At 44.4% G+C, this 16,228-nt stretch overlaps 1 protein-coding gene across 2 annotated transcripts in view; it reads right to left on the bottom strand.

The window, feature by feature from the left end:
- MID1 (midline 1) overlaps nucleotides 1-16,228 on the bottom strand; it is an 805,692-nt gene that overhangs the window by 494,390 nt on the left and 295,074 nt on the right. The window contains exon 1 of one of the 2 annotated variants that reach the window (XM_078657583.1): nucleotides 7,023-7,470. The exons of the other annotated variant lie outside the window; for it this stretch is intronic. The gene's annotated coding sequence lies outside the window, so the exon portion shown is untranslated. Of the gene's footprint in view, nucleotides 1-7,022; nucleotides 7,471-16,228 lie in introns of those variants that run through there. 2 annotated transcript variants of the gene reach the window in all.

The following is a 16,228-nucleotide window of genomic DNA, read 5'->3' as shown; positions in this document are numbered from 1 at the left end:
GGACAGTGCTATGCTGTACATGTTCACAATAAAACTGACAGACGCTACAGGGCACTTTCACTAAGTTCTGTGTGAATCTTGAAATAACTATTAGTTTGAGAACACAGATGGAAACATACATTTGCAGAAACGGTGAAAAAAACAACTGCATAATTAAGAAAAGGTCATTGTTTCATCTATTTTAAATAACATCAGCTACATAAGGATTTCATATTGCACTGCAGACATATAACCTTCCTCGATTGTATTAAGGGGCATTCGCACCACCTGAGCAACATTATCACAGTTTTACTGTTTGATTGGAGCAATCAGCAGATAACATGTGATCCGATAACTTTTGCAAGAAGTCGGCGCTGTATTTTATGTTCCATGTCGGGACCCTAACTAACTATTGATCAATTTGCTCGATACATTTTTGTGTGAAACCTGCACAATTGAATAGCAGATGCAGGAGAGGGATTTGGTGGTCAACGAGTTAAATCCATAATTGTGCAGCACATAATGCAACTGTGGAGGCTAGTAAGTCTAGTGGCCTCATTTTCAATGTACTGCACGTTCCTCAGTGAAACTAGTGAAACACAAAAGGCTATACTTCAAATAGCATTGTTCAATTTGACAACACACATAACATCTCAGCTGTAGCCATGATTGGCCATAACTGAGAAACCCTCTTCGGAGCTGCATCACTCAGCAACTTTCTGGAAATATCTTTTTATACCCATTGAGGTAGATTAAAAGAAGCACCACTTACTTAACACTAAAAGCACCCTGCCTACGACACATGCCACAGGTTAACCCTCGAACGACATGAAGATAATTCAATTACAGACTCACAAAACCAACCGCTGCCAGGCCTGACTGGTGCATTTTACCGTGGCTCAATTAAACAAATTTCCCTTCTCTGGGGATGTGCAGATGGTAAATACATGTACGACTGTGTATTTCAAATTACCATGGGGGAAAAAAAGTTGAATTAAAAATGCATGCAGCTGTTGCTGTTTGATATCTAGATGTTTCGACCACGATCATATTCAGAGCATCTTGGGAGAATAATGTACGGTGTCCTGCTGCCTGCTATTAAGCAAAGGCAATCCAAGGATATTATTACCCTATGCAAAATGAATGCTGTGGCAGTTTATCAACTCCTGCTTTGGCAATTGAGTCATTTTGATGCTTCTGGGGCAATAGGATATCACCTTAAATTACAATACCATATTACTGCCAGAGAACCAGCCTGATCATCAACAACCAGCCCACATTTTAACCCCTTGGCCGCGGCGGGTAATTCCGCCGTGGTGTTAGGGGGGCCACGTGGCGCCACCATTCTCGTGACGGAACCACTCCGTCACGAGCCGCGGTGGCGCTGTGCTTGTGACGGAATGGTTCCGTCACGGCCCCACCCGCTCAATAGAACGAGCTGCGCAGGCGCGGCTGCCGGGCCGTGACGGAACCATTCCGTCACCAGCACAGCCCCACCATGGCTCGTGACGGAATGGTTCCGTCACGAGCGCGCAAGGGGTTAAGATACAATGTATTTAACTCTGGCTAAACAGCACAGCTGTCTACAAGGGGTGCTTTTACCCATTCTATACAGAGTGGGCTTTGGCTCCACTCAGAGGAGTAACTCACCCTTTAACTCATCTATAGCTGTTTGGGTGTATCAATCCACATTGTAGGGAGTGCTGGCATTGCAATACATGAGGAACTATTTTACATCTCGAAAGCGATCTCAATTAGTTTTCTCATAGCAGAAGAAGCCTTTTTTAAATATTTTTGTCGGAACTGAAAAAGCAAAGCGAACGCATTGGCATTGCCAATGCTTGTCTGTCTTGTGACACGTTCAAAAACCTACAGTCCAGTAACCATGAGCTCGATTTGGTTTGTCTTTAGCCGTACAATTGAACCAAGCCGAAGTTAGGTACTTTATTTCAACTTACTTTATTGGAATCCCTCCCCACCCCTTAGTGACCTCACTACTTAAGCCAGTTGCTGGGCATTTGCATTGATTTACAGGAGTTTATAAACCCACTCTGTTCCATTGGAATGCTAATAAAACCGGGATTTTACAACATTACGTGTGATCTGAGGGTGGTGTGCTTGCCTGGTGCCGCCATAAAGTAAGCAATATGTGTTTTTACAGAGTACCGCACACTGTTGCTCTTTACCGCCTTCCCCTGTGCATTAGTGTAGGTGAGCATGAACAGGCATTCCCCGCATTAGCTCATGCTATGAATCACGAATAAACTTATTTCCCAGCAAACAGCAGAAATTTTAGAGGGGAGTCCTATTGGGTTCTTCCACCAAGAAATAGTCCCATTTTCATGTTTGTGTTAAAAATGTGCAGACCCTATATTGTTCTGGGTTTCTGAGGTGAGAGGTCTAATTGAAGGGCTGTGGCCTGTGGAATTTATCACTCTGCATACTTGTTGCGATTGCATTAGGACGGATTTATTTTATCACGCCATGGCATGGAGATGTTTAATATTTGCTTCCTTTCCCATGGGCTGGCAGATTTCGCCCTTATCAGTCACTGCTAAACAACTTTGAGAGTGGTCTCATGTTGATGATAAAATCACATTTAAAGGGAGACTGCCATTAAAATGATTCACATAACCCAAAGATTTTGTTGGAGGATACTGAATTGTTTTAATGAAAATGTGTTTGTGCGCAGTTTTAACTCAATCCTTAATCGTCTGGTAAAATGAGATAAATGGTAAAATTGCGGTTAGGAATGAGGCCTAGCGTCACAGCTACAGTCCATGTTATAGCTAAGGAACCAGGGGGGCATATTTACAAAGAAGTGGCGGAGTGCAGTGTTAGCTTTCTTGGCTTAACCCGTTCTGTGCTCAGGCACAGTGCTCAGGTGCTCATGACGAGCTGAGCTTGTCATGGCCCGTGGAACGCTCACAGGCGGGGATAATTCCCCTGCTGTGCTGAACGTTCCATGGGAACGGGTGTGGCCGTGACGAGCTCAGCTCGTCATGAGCACCTGAGCACTGTGCCGAGCTTGTCATGAGCATGCAGGCGTTGTGCGCGCCCCCGCGCGCCCCCCATTACAGCGGGGGGAATTACCCCCGCATGCAAGGGGGTAACGTCATGCTCCTCCACTTCTGAAACGCAGGTCTGCACTGTATGTGTGCTGCATTGTGCAGCACACCTAGCAGTTGCAACTCGTCATTTTTAAAAGGATTATTGATGTCAGGAAGGGACACCATCCTGCACATAAACAATCAAGAATGACATTTTGCTGTTTTTATGTGTAATGCACAATGCAGCACAATGCAGCACACATAAAAACAGCAAAAACAAGGAGAAAAAGAGCATTTCTCCTCCTTGCACTCTGTTAGGACCAAGTTTTCCCTGGTCTTAATTTTGGTGCTGCCACATATTTATGCCACTCTTGTAAATATGGGGCAGCATAAAAATCAATGGGTGTTGCAGCGGGACGCCCACCGCAACACCCACTGCCCACTCAAAGGGTGTCTTATTTACATGGCAGAAATACTGCCTTGTAGATGAGGCAAAACTGGTCTCCCCACCACAAAGTTAAAAAAAAGTGCTGTTCTGGTGGCGATATGGGCTTGTAAATATGCCCCCAGGTTCGAGTTCTTGCATCAGCTCAACATACTCTGATTCTTAGCAAATCATTTAAGCTGTCTAGAAAAACAATCTGGCCTTCTGTAACGTAATCTGGTGTCGTGTAAAGCGCACCAATGCCTAGGGTATAGAACACTGAAAGATAAAGAAAAAACTTGAGGCTAGGATTCTAGGCAGGCAGATTCTGTGTGGTTTATGGGGCCATGCAATGTCTTTTCCAGTTAGGGTCTTGCTGTGACATCTACCCTTATAGCCCAATACGCCCTACTTGGGCTGGCTGAAGATAATTGGAGTAAAGTAAACCATTTTCCCACGCGTTGTAAACTGAAGAGAACAGCGTGTGCTCATATCCTAATTTAAAAAAAGATATATTTGCCCTGGGCGAGGAGGGAACTGTAACACTGCTCACTTTTACTGCTGTTTGCGGAGCAAAGGAAAATCAATATTGTTTCTGGAGGGAACAAGTTGGACTTGCCCTACAATCGTCACCAGAGAAGTTCGGAAAATGCTTCATGTGCACGTTCTTTTTGTTTCATACTTTCTGTTCATGTGGTTGGGTTAGATGAGCTTACTATATACACATTGCTCTACGTAGCCCTCTTTTTTACGAGTTAAACGCTCACCACCGACATCGGAGGCGATATGCGGATCACAAATTCAAATCCTTCGGAGTGCGGTAAATGTGATAATATTAACGTGAAACAAACCAATTAATCGGAGGGTCCAAGGGCGAGTTTAACGACCCCCACTAGGTACATGCCCCAAATAACATCACTCATAACAAAAGGAGTACCTAGAGGTCAAAGCATAGCTGTCACTCAACTGTGGGTCCAGACACCAGCACCTTACATGTGATAATATAGTGGGAACAAACAATACAATATAACTAGGTGAGAGAGAAGCTCCAGAGCAGAGGGAATTAATCCCATCAGAGGCCACACTGTACTGCCCTCTCTTGCATCATTTGGGTACCCCTTTACTCAGGAGGCAAAATACACGGTCTAGTAGTATTATTATGACCGTGTATGAATGTGCACAAAGTGTGATCATAGAGGGAGGTTATCATAAGGAGATGTTGGTGTGCCTACTGAAAAAATTATATTAACAGCCTTTGTTCACAGATCTTAGCAAATCAAAAATGTGATAAGAAGCGCTACATAAAAAGAAAGTAGGCAAATATACTAAAATGATCACAAAAAGACAATCGGTATCTGATAAAAACTATTTTGGCGATAGTTCGCAATTAAGTGGAATTTTATTCGCTTGGGTCTAAACTGCTTTACAAAATCACTACATACCACAAAAGTGTGGCAGGTGCAAGAGCGAAACCAATGACATGTCCCCCAGAGCATACTCCGGTCCAAAACAGACACGAAGAAAATACTATAGTCAGAACAAACATCGCTAAAATGGCTGACAATTTTAGGAGCCAGTTCTGGACTCGAATCCTAGGTGTTCCGAATCACGCTCTCATGTATCTGAGCCAAGTTTTAAAGTGCATTTATCAACACAACTAGGTGCCCCAGGGTCGTGTACACGGAGCTAGGGTGCTATTGGGCATTCGCCCTCAAGGCAACATGTCTGAAAACAAAACCAATGCAAGTCAAAACGCAAAGATAATAAATATATAGCCAAACAGCGCCGAGAACCGGGACGTACTTGAGAGGTTAGGCGCCTTGTACAGCTGGCAACTTGAAAGTCATATTGAAAGGTCAGTGCGTCGAGCGCCATTTTAATTCCTATTTAAACCAGCTGTCATTAGTGGACCGGTACACATAGACTGCTTCGCGTGCAGTTTAATATTTTACAGTCCAGCTCTGGTCAAGTTGGCACTTTTTAGCGAGGGGGCGTGAATTACCTGCCAAGAGCTGAATTTCCCAGGCTTCGCGAGATCCTCTGATATCATACACAGCCCAACACTGCCACCTGCAGGCAGGGTGCAGAATACGTTTCTCTTAGGGGCGTATCAATGCATCTATCTATCTATGACTCCGCAAACTTATTCTTTCGGGCCTACTCAATCACATTCTTTGGGAAGTGGAGGACAAGTACGGACGCATTTTTTATAGTCCTTGGTACAGTGCACTGACAGGTTTTTTTCTTCATTTCCGGTACCTTTATGGATTTATATTTGGACTTGTATACGCTTGGACAGCGTTAAAGCAGACACGTGCATGCTGGTATAATTTAACTTTTAATGAGAATTCTCCACCAATAAAAAATGGCATCTTAACACTAAGACTCAGGCACAACCTATTTTTCAACAAGTGTCCTTTCTTGTCCCGGGCTTAAAACACAGGCCGGGAGCGCTGCCGGTTGCCATAGTTACATTGCTTGTCCATTTGCCACCTAACTGATCAAAGCTTGAAGACAACAACACACATGGAGAAACAGCCCGACTTCGCACAGCGTAATATCCAGCCACTAATTAACAACCCCCCCCCCTCCAAAAACGTGTTTCCCTTTCAGAATGCGGGGTGGCACTGTGTGGGGAGGCGGGGTGAGCAGCCCAGCCTGACAACGCTCCCTCAAGCAGCTAGCGCTCAAAAGACTGGAGCAGAGTACCTCTTGGCACAAACTACATACCCGCTTCAGCTGCCAACCTCGCTGGAAGCTGGGAACGTGCTCTGTGAGACGCGGCTGCCAGTACACACAACACGTCGCAAATACATTCCTTAATTATCTTGGTAAGCGTTGAGATGCCGGCATCCGTAATTTAAATAAAAAAACAACCGCCCCACTCCTCGTAGTCATTAACCAAACTGTGTGTCGCACATACAAACAAGTTAGATTTTTTTATTTTCCATATAGTTAATAGGAGGTTTACATTCTTGAGCAACTGTCCCTTGCAATTACCAGCGAGTCAAAGTGTAGCTGGAACAGTGGGAATCTATTCCAAAGGCATATGGTAAGATCCCGGGCTCTATTCAGCCCATAGAGAATTACACCGGATTTGCATATTTTAAGCCCAGCGTGCCTGCCCTGCTGACAAGAGAATCGCTCAATGCCTCGCCTGACACCGCTGCCCAACCCCGAGAAACAAAACTGGAAAAGTCTCATTCATTCCATGCTTTTTTTACTCCCAAAAGCCGCCTTGCCAAAGGGGCAGCCCTGAGCCTGAAGGGGTTTGGCAGAAAGTGAAGTTTCACATAAGATCGGAAACAGCAGCACGCCCTCCCCCTACGAATCCAAGAATCAATTAATCGTGATAAAAAATGTACGTTGCTTTATCCATACCTAAAACAATCGCCGCATTTGAATGGCAACATATCTGCCTCGGAAAGTTTCCATGCTTTGCCAGCCTCCAAAAGACAGGAATCTTTAGGTTACAGAATGATCGGTGCAACAGGCGCATTAGCCCCCTGGGTTACATCCTCAGATTGCCCGTGGGCATGTTTCCTGGCTGGTCTCCGCGTGTGACTTACCTGCCTCATGTTTAGAGTCCCATAATCCATCCGGCACGAAGGAGTCTGAAGTTTCCCAGAGGTACAATCCAGCCACGGTTCCCCGGGCGCCTGCTCGTCAGTGCTGCAGCCCCGCCGCGGTGTCCAGGAGCGGGGAGAGGCGGCGGCAGCGCTCCGTCCGTCCGTCTATCTCCAGTTACAGAGCGGGGATCGGGCCGGTGCGGGCTGCGCCGCTCGCCCGGGCGCTGTCACCAATCGGGAGGCGGGGGGAGGGGAGCGGCCGTGCAGGACCTGCCCACAGCGGGATTAAGACGCTTTCAGGAGTTTAAAGGGCCGAAGGCAGCTGGGCGCAGCCACAGAGCGGGGAGTCCCTCGGTGCGGTGTCGGGGCGCATCTGTGTGAGCCTGCAACGCGCGCCTCTGTACCCACAGGGCGCTCTGTGCACCTTAGGGCGCCACCCACACCGCCCACAGGGCACCTGGCACACTGCAGCCACACGCCAGAGAGTGTTCCAGGAAGCGTGAGACTGCCACGCAGCACAGACGGAAAGGCACCACGCACACAGATGCATGCCTCATGTCCAAGTCATGTTACTTTTCAAAAGTCACACAGAATGCAAACGGGTCACTTTAATAATGGTAACGAGATGTCACATTCGGGCCCTGATTGGCCATTCGGGCATTCTGGCAGGTGGTCGATCTGCTTCCACGGCTGGATGCGCTGCCTGACACAGACCTGGCTGTGCTTGTCCCACGTAGTTATTGTCATATGATGGGTACCATCTAGATATCCCCCCCCACACAATTTTCCCTTGAGTGAGGATTGCACCTAAGCTCCCTTAAGCAACACAGAGCAGTGACCATCACAGATCGCATTCATTTCACTGTCACAATAACTCACACAAAGCATGTCAAAACTTAACTCTGAACAAACTATATAAAACTTGATATTAAAGCGTCTGAAGGTGCTTGGTCATTGAGTCCCAGGTATGAAAGTGCTATACGATAAAGTCCCCCATGGCTGCCCGTAAACACAGTGTATCCTGGTGCGCTAAGCAGAAAGTAGCTGAGACAGGATGGTGACAAAAACAAGGAAGCGGAAGCAATACGAACTATCAAATAAAATCCAGAAATAGTATCTTCCACGAACTACTATATTTTTCATTTTGACCCACAGTGTGCAGAAACACCAACCCCACTGGATAATGGCAAACTAAACAATGAATACATTCCAAGCACGACTTAAGCCAACTTGCTTATTTTTAAAACACGTTTTTGGAAAACATGAGGGGAAAAATACAGACATGCGAGACAAAGAAACAAACAACCAGACAGGAAACGACCACACAAAACCTCAAAAGTTATTCCCACGGTCAAAAAATTTAACTTTAAACAAATCTGTTCTGCACCACCACTAGCTTCCGAAAAAAATCTTCGAGATGTTTTCAAATTTCTCAAGTCTTCTGTGCCTGCCAGCTTCAACCATTACACATTTTCACCCAAAAGGTACATTTTCTGATTTCAGAAGATATTCCTGTCTGGAAGAAGAGTTGTTGAATTTCCATATCGTAGCATAATATGATTAGCTGAAAGTAAGGCTGTAAACACAAGTTATAATGCATTTTTCAGTTGTCTTAACTTGAATAAATCATAGTTCGGGATTCCCAAGGAGGCAGATTTTGGTAATTCAAATCTATAAATAAATGAATCCTTTTAAATATAGCACTCCAAAACGTTCCACAATCTTTAATGAAAGTCCAACAAATAAATATCATTCTGATATAGGTGAATGATTTTAAGACAAAATACAGAGTTCATTTTTTCATTGACCTTGTGTGAAAATGACCTTTTTTGTGTGGTTTCCCCTATTTTTTTACGAAATTTTTTTGCAGGTTTTTAAACGCTGCACACTGAGATGCTTCCACCCTGGGCCTAGTGTATTTGTGTCGACCCTTAAAACTTGTAAACATTGTCTAGTCCTTGCCATATTTATCTCTCCTGTGATGCCATAATATATGGTCTATACCAAAGATTGGGTCTTTGTCCCATTGTGTTTGAACCCTGGCTGCACCCACTGCCTAAATGAGCTAACCATAATATATGATGTAGAAACTACACCCATGGCATGGAAAGTTAGATAAAACAAAATGAGTATGCAGTTCCTAACAGGCGAGACAAAAAAGGGAAAGGTTTGCTAAGTGTGAGGCAGTGTTCACTAAGTGGTGGGAGAAAAAAGGGGAATTCCTCCTTGCGGAATAAGGGCCCTCACACACCCAGCCAGCTAGGTGTCATGCTTCATCATAGGGCTTGCTCCTCGAGGGGCTCTTTAGCGGAGATCTTTTATTCCATGCCGTTTGGTGCAGTGGGTGTGAGGGACCTAAAGGGTGTAGATGTGCGGAACGGGGGTCACTAGACAGTGTAAGGATTAAAACAGGAATTAGAAGTCCAATCAAGACAATTTTAATGAAAATGGCTTCTAACCTGATTAAAAATTAAGATGTGTCGAGCCCCTGTTATAATGCTACAGGATATTACGCTCTAAAAAGTGGTTGACATGTTTCTTACCATCGTGTCAATTCTTTCTTTAAAAAAATACTTTATTGGTTTTTCACAGGGTATACAGAAGGCGTATAGCAGGGTATGCAAGGGTATCCAAGGCAACATTTTTACATGTGCATGCATAATGTGAGGGTGGTGCGCCTTAATGGATAATACAAGCCTAACCCGGCGGACATTGGTAGTCGTTCAACAAGGAGAAAGAAAAGACAAAGAAAAAGAAAAGAGAAGATAGGGACGAGCCTTGGTAGGCGAGTTGTAGCATCGCGTTTTCATATCTATACACATGATTGCGGCGCAAGGGAGGTCAGCATTGGCAACGTTACATAACATGACAGTCTAGTTAATGTACACATGGTGTACCCATAAAACATGTCTCTTGAATACAGTTATACAGGTGGACCGACACCTACCGGATACACCCCGGCATGGCTAGAGATAGAGAGGGTAATCCTCAATAACCTAAGCCCCCTTGCACTGCTAGCAACAAATAGACTATACCCACATACTTCCAAATCCATTTTTAAAAACACAAAGATGGCACTATTTAAGTTTGCCAAAAAACTAGAAAACAGTATTAAAGGGTCTAATTTAGAATCCCTTTGGGCCAATAGCAAGATTAAGTACAAAGGGAAGAGCCTAACCGTAGACACATGGATCAAGAAGGGAATCCTTTTCCCTTATCAGGTAGGAAACATCCCATACCCAGCCATCGTGTCAATTTGACAGCAATTCTTCAGGACCAAAAAATATTTTAGCTACACCACTTGTGTCTTGTCTAGTTAGGTAACGATGATAGACCACAAACAGCACCCTAAGTGTGGTACCTCTAAATATGGTCAGCCAACCTGACAAAACAAAACACAATGGTTAGATAAAAGTGGACGCTGTTCAATTCATAGTATGCATCCCCTGCAATATTTCGCCGTACACTCTGCACGTGCTGCCGCAATGGTGAAACATTCATAGTGTCTAGAAACATGCATCACAAGGTTGTGGAATGTTCGTGCGTGGAGTGGCAAAAGGAAATGAGTAAAAAGCAGGTATTAAGGAGCCTGTACTCCTATGGTAGCTGAAGGAATCAAGGACTCACCCTAGTTGGGTTGCTGGCTCACAACATCGACTCCCGGCATGTAAAGACACCGTGTAGTACAGTGTCCTAAGAAAGGTTGGAGTCACAGGGGTATAAGCACTTGGAGTAGTGATGGAAGATTCACAACAACACTCATCTCAAGATGGTAGTCTGGCTTAATGACGAGTCTAACGCGGGGGACACCAAGGAACCCCATTGGTATGCCATAAGTGAGACATACAACCCGTAGGATGCAGTGCGACCCACCCTGCCCCCACAACAATGAATTCAATATCTTTTTTTACTTACTTAAACTTCTTATTTTAAATACACAGTGTTACATTTTGAAATCATGTAGGCATTTCTGCTAATGGCCTCTTGTTTGTTGCATCTCTATTATTGTGTTTCTTCAAATTGTCCACACTCCATTCCAAAGACCCTCCTCATTTGAAAACCTAACTCCATTAGCTCATCTATTAATTCCACCAACCATCTGCATGAAATCACATATGCCCCAAATTAATTATCACCCTGAAACAATAATTTATTCTACCACAAGAAACTGGAGGAAACACATAGAACGGTTTCATTGAGAGCACAAGGCTAATCCCAGTTACCAACAATAACCAATAACAACGCAACTAAACACTAACGCGGAGTTCCGGAGCAGCGTGCTGCCCAGTGTAAAGCCCTTCAATACATCATCAAGGTTAGTAAGCACTACATAATGCAATTACTATACAATATATACATTATATCTTGCCTCAGAGGGCCTAACTTCCCTATACTCATCTTTTGCAATCATGTTTGACAATCCTCAATAGACTTCTAAAATTATTTTTTACATAAGAGGAAAGTCTCTAGAGAAATATATTTCAAGACATGAAAATATCTTGAATGCCCAGGTTCTTTCAGAGCCTTTGCCATGTTGGGCGATGGGACATTTCAAATGAGAATGGTCCTCAATTCATGCCTTCCCATAGTGCCACACACACACATAATGATTTTCTGACAACACTGGAGTCCTGCTAGGAATTTTACGTGGATATAGTTTTGCAACACAAAGGAGACTGATCTAGGTCAATGCTCAGTGGGAAATAGGCTGAGAGTGCTTCCCATTGACCCCTACATTCTTGTATAGTAGTGATGTTCTCCCCGCAAAGATGGCAGAAAATCCATCCCAGACTAGACAGGGCTTTACACCAATATACTAAGGAACTTGGGGGCATATGTAAACATTTTAGGAATAGTGATTACCTAATTTCAACTTTCTGTGAATTCCAATTAGGAAATTACTATTCCTAATGTATGAAACACATTAAGTTTGATTTAGCGATGACTTGTGGGTCGTAAATCAATCTATCTCATGAATATTAAGGAGGTAAGTTGTAGTTTGCGACCCATTATGAATTGCAGCCATCATAGGGATGGCGCCCTGTACGGGTCAGCAGACCACCATGTCTGTGACTGCTTTTTAATAAAGCAAATTTTTAAAATTGCAGTCCTTTTTCCTTGAAGGAAAATGGAAGCGTTTAAAAAGTTAAAAATGAAATGGGAGCCCCTTCCCATTTGCAAATGGTTACCACCTCCTCTGAGGTGGCAGTCAAATGTTTTGCGACTGTAATTTGCTCGCAAAAGAGTCATACATACCACTACTAATCAGTATTAGGAAGGGACGCATTTAACACAACCCTTTCAAATACAAATACCAGTTTAAAAGCCTTCTTTGCTGTCGCACATGTCCCAATTTGCAGAAATCGTGCTGTTTAAGACTGCAAAAAGGTTTTTTGTACATATGGCCCTTGATCTCTACACCTGGCTGCAGAATGAAGTGAAGACATTCAGTGCTTAATTTGAAAAATAAAAATGTGTAAGGGGACAAAGGTCTTCTTTGGACCCTGCCACTGAATGTGCCAAATGCCAGGGTTGCTGAATGACAGCGTTATTAAAAGCTGGGTGTTAGTCAATACTCGGGCTGCCTATTCTTGTTTGCACCTGATGCTTCTTTTGTCATCAGTCCTTTCTCTTCCTCCCTTTTTTCTGCCTTCCACTCTTTTTGTCTGTTTCAAAGTCTGATGATGAAAAATTAGTTCCTATGCCCAAAAAGTGAGCGCTGCTGCTCACCCCTGGCACAAATTGAGCACTTTAGGATCTGGAACGTCTATGAGCAAGAGAACACTTGTAAAGACGGGGCAATGCCCACCCCTCAAAATGATCATTCCACAGACTGAATATGAACTCCTACTGAGGTCTGATTTCTTTACAGCACAAAAGCCTGAAGAAGCACGAAGGGAAGTTAGGGTGTGGAACTGGTGCTCACAAAAAGAGGCCAGATAGAAAGAACTGAGGCATGAATCCTGCACAGCAGGGTAGGAGCTTTAGCATTAGGATTTCTGAGTTCACCGGGTACAGTTCTGGGGACCTGATTCACAAAGGGCCTCAGAACTCGTGGTGGAGGCCCGCAGTCGAGGGCAAGTCTCCGCACTTGGAACGGAAAGAATATTCTTACTGCGGAGACCCGCCCCGAGTGCGGCCACTCCCCCACGACTGCGATTTATGAATAAAGGGGCACAATCCCATAGCTCACACAAATACTAAACACTAAACACAGGATCAACTGTTCGATTACTGAAGCCTGACATGGGGCAACGCGAAATGGATGGGCCCCCCTTATTCATTTCAAGGCCTCTTTAGTTGTCCTGTGCTCCAGAAATAAAGCTATTGTGAAAGACGGAGATTAAAGACAACACCCCTATTTCCATTGTTGTAGCAGCTCGCCAACTTCTATTAGATCTTTACCACATCTGAGCAATGACTGTGAGTGTTTTATGGCAGCAATTTCAATTTTTTCCACACCTCACATTTAGATATTTATTAGTCCCCTCCCTTTACATCTCATCCCTACCTCTACTACACTGTCCATTCTCCACACATTAAGAAGGATTACTAGAAAAAAAGAAAAAAAACATTTTCCTAACGCATCTTCGTAGTGCCGCGCCTTGTGGACAAGCACATTTATGAGGAAGAGACGTAGAAAGTGGATGAATTTGCTGTCCTCGTAGGTAAAATTCACACCTATTCCCCTTTTCGTCTCGTCAGAAAAACATATTTCTTTTTGATTTCAAAAGTTTTTATTGGTAGTTTCAGAAATAAGGAAAAACAAAGGTGAATGATGACAATCATACAAATGTGGTACATACGATAGCGACCAGTTGATTCTAAAACATACACTTGAGGTACAGTAATTGGATGGAAGCTGGGATGAAAGAAGGTAAGTACCAATAATCAAGCAATCAGCAAAAACTAAAGAAGCAACACAAGATGCTAAATAAATAGGAAACTATAAATAAGACAGCACAAAAATTGACGTTGTTAGCAGTAGTATCCCAAGATTGGTCCACAGTTTGATGACTTGATTTAAAGGGAGCTGTTTTGTACCCAGCTGTGCTGGTAGGAAAACACCAGCCATTATAAAGTGTAAGATTGTGAAGTCAAGGGGGCGAGTGGTTGGGTCAAGGGAGCGTGAGGTTGATTCATGGGGGTTTGTGGGCACTAAAGTAATTGTCACGGGTGATACACAAACGCCTACGCGGGGGTGCCAAGGGGAGTGTTGAAGAGCCATATTATCGGCGCCACGAAGATTAATTACCCAGTTTAACCAGCAGGCATAGCTAGCTTTCCGGGTATCTTTCCAATTATTGAGGACTACCTTTACAGCAGCCATGAGTAGAAGGTCTAGTAAGGCCCTGTCATTGTCATTGAGGGACTTGGCTTTGAGAAACCCAAAGACTAGGTATGATAGTTCACTGGGTGGGGAGAAAGAAAAGACTTTATCAGTGAATTCAAAGACTTTATCCCAGAAGGGGGCAACGCATTCACATTGAAGGATAAGATGGTCGAGGTCACCCTCAGCACAATTACAGTTCCAGCAGAATGCGTCAGTTCTGATATTGTGGGCGAAAAGACGTGCCGGTGTCCAAAAGGCTTTGTGAAGAAGCCAGAATTTAGTCTGGGATAGTGAAGGGCTGATTTTGTGGCGCATGTAGGAGTCCCAGGTTTTGGCCCATTCCATGTCTGAGACAGGGAAAGAGGAGCGTGATGTTCAAAACTGTGTGAGATGATCATTGAGATTGGAATGTTGCGGGCGTAGGAGTTTATAGATCCATGACACTTGATGGCCTAGCCTGTTTAATATGGCGAGGTAGGCCGAGAGGGAGGGAGGGTTAGAAGAGAGATTTGCCTTGGTGATCTCCGCCTTTATATTTAGGAAGTTATAAAATTCAAGTGAATTAGGGTTATATTTGGATTGAAGATCTTTGAACGAGAGGGGATATGTTCCTTCATATAATTGGGGTGGGAAAAAAATGCCTTTTTCTACCCAGAGGTGATTATATAGAGGTTTGCCCCAGTAAAGCACAGTAGGGTTATGCCATATCGATTCCCAACGTGAACGTCGGATGGAGGCAGCAAGTAGCTTATCCACTTTAAGAAGGGCCACACTATTGAATTTCAGAAAATAGGTCTCGAGCAGGTGATTGAATTCAGCTTCGTGAACAGGGCAGTCGCCGGGGCGGCATTCCCGAGAAGGGCTTTCTCTATCTCAAGCCACACGGGGGAATAGCCCGCAGGGGGTGATAACCAGTAGGAGCCCTGCTTGGCAAGAAACGCAGTTAGGTATCTTTTGAAGTCCGCCAGGTTGACCCCCCTGCAGACTTGTCTATGCGAAGTTTCTTTAAGCTGATTTGTGATTTCTTCCCTTTACAAAGAACATTTGTGAGTGTGGCGTCTAATTTGTGATGGAATTCTGGGGATAAGGTGAGGGGCAGCATAGTGATGAGATAATTGACCAGTGGGGAAATCAAAATTTTAATGGCCTCGATTCTTCCCCACCAGGTTATGAAATGGGGGGACCAGCCATCAAGTGCCGTTTTAATTTTCTCCAGGGTTGTTTTTTCGTTACGCTGAAGGGTTTCAGCAAGAGTGCTACCAAATTCGACACCGAGGTATTTAATGAAGCCAGGTTGCCAGTACAGGCCCTAATTACACAGCATGTCTTTGGTGCCGAGTATGTTCAGAGATTTAACCTCAGACTTATCCCTGTTTAGTTTGTAGCCGGAATGTAGGGAAGAGATTTCTATAGTGGACATGAGGGTCTCGATGGAGGAGTCAGGCTGTTCGGTAAACACGAGGATGTCGTCTGCGTATGCAGACAATTTTATTCGCCTGTCTCCAAATTCCACACATTTGATGTTCTCGTTACGTTTTATATTGGCTATGAGGTGTTCACGGGCCAGGAGGAAAAGGGCTGGAGAGAGGGGGCAACCCTGTCTGGTTCCCTGTTCCAAGCGGAAAGGTGCGGAGAGGGAACCGTTTATGGCAATTCGGGCTGACGGGGAGGAGTAGAGGGCCATTACCATGTCAATATAGGGCTTCCCCAGGTTGAAGGATTGCATACAGTGCTGTAGAAAGAGCCATGACACTCTGTCGAACGCTTTTTCAGCATCGAGGGTGATGGCAACGGAGGGGGTGGCGGTTATTTTGGCTTTCTCTAAGACATGGCAGAGCAATCTCGTGTTATCATTGGACAGTCGATGTTTGAG

The sequence above is a fragment of the Lissotriton helveticus genome, chromosome 8 (assembly GCF_964261635.1).
Source record: "Lissotriton helveticus chromosome 8, aLisHel1.1, whole genome shotgun sequence".
Lineage (NCBI taxonomy): Eukaryota > Metazoa > Chordata > Amphibia > Caudata > Salamandridae > Lissotriton > Lissotriton helveticus.
The sequence above is the reverse complement of the archived record's forward strand: the minus strand, read 5'-3'. Positions and strand labels throughout refer to the sequence as shown.